Raw genomic sequence first — 1,079 nt, forward strand, 5'->3', positions numbered from 1 at the left:
CATTCAAATGCATTGATTGTTTTCTGTTGTCCTTATTCATTGTTCATCTACACATGCATGAGGCAATGGAAAAACACCATGGTTTGGGTAAGGTGCACCTGAGTCCTACTAGCAACATCTTTGCTCTTTAGCACTTTAAAGAAGTCTTTTGTGGCTGATTTGCCTAATACAATACATCATTTGATTTATTGGGTTACTTACATGAGTAAGTAATATGACATCTTTGACAACTTCAAGTTTTCTCCATTTAACATGATGCTATTTATTGGTCCAGTGTGAGGGTTTTCATTTTCTTTATATTGAGGTATAATCCATACTAAAGGTTGTAGTCTTTTATCTACATCAGTAAGTACTTCAAGTTCTCTTCACTTCTAGCACGTAAGGTTGTGTCATCTGTATATCTCAGATAGTTAACGAGTCTTCCTCAAATCCTGATGCCACGCTCTTCTTCATATAGTCCAGTATCTCCTATTTTTGCTCAACATACAAATTGAGTAAGTATGGTGAAAGGAAACAACCCTGGCACACAACTTTCCTAATTTTTAAAACATTCAGTATCCCCTTGTTCTATTCTAACAACTGCTTCTGTATGTACAGAACAAACTGTATGTACAGGTTCCTCATGAGCACAGATTCTGGAATTCCCATTCTTTGCAATGTAATATATAATTTGTTGTGATCCACATAGTCAAATACCTTTGCATAGTCAATAAAGAACAAGTAAGCATCTTTTGGTATCCATATGATGTCGGCAATGACATCGCTTTCTCCACACCCTCTTCTGAATCTGGCTGGAATTTCTGGTAGCTCCCAGATCTGAAAAATGGTTGATATATTTCTGCAACTGTTTTTAATTATCTTCAGCAAAATTTTACTTGTATATGACATTAATTATATTTTGCCAATGCCTTTAGTGCAGCTTGGACATCTTCTTTCAGTACCACCTGTTCTTGATATTATGCTACCTCTTGGAAATGGTTAAGCACCAACCAACTCTTTCTGGTGTAGATTGTATGTGTGTGTGATACTTTTTTCTTTAATATTTGATGGTAATAGCAAATGATAAATATATACATGCA

The sequence above is a fragment of the Chrysochloris asiatica genome, unplaced genomic scaffold (genome assembly GCF_000296735.1).
Source record: "Chrysochloris asiatica unplaced genomic scaffold, ChrAsi1.0 scaffold00204, whole genome shotgun sequence".
Lineage (NCBI taxonomy): Eukaryota > Metazoa > Chordata > Mammalia > Afrosoricida > Chrysochloridae > Chrysochloris > Chrysochloris asiatica.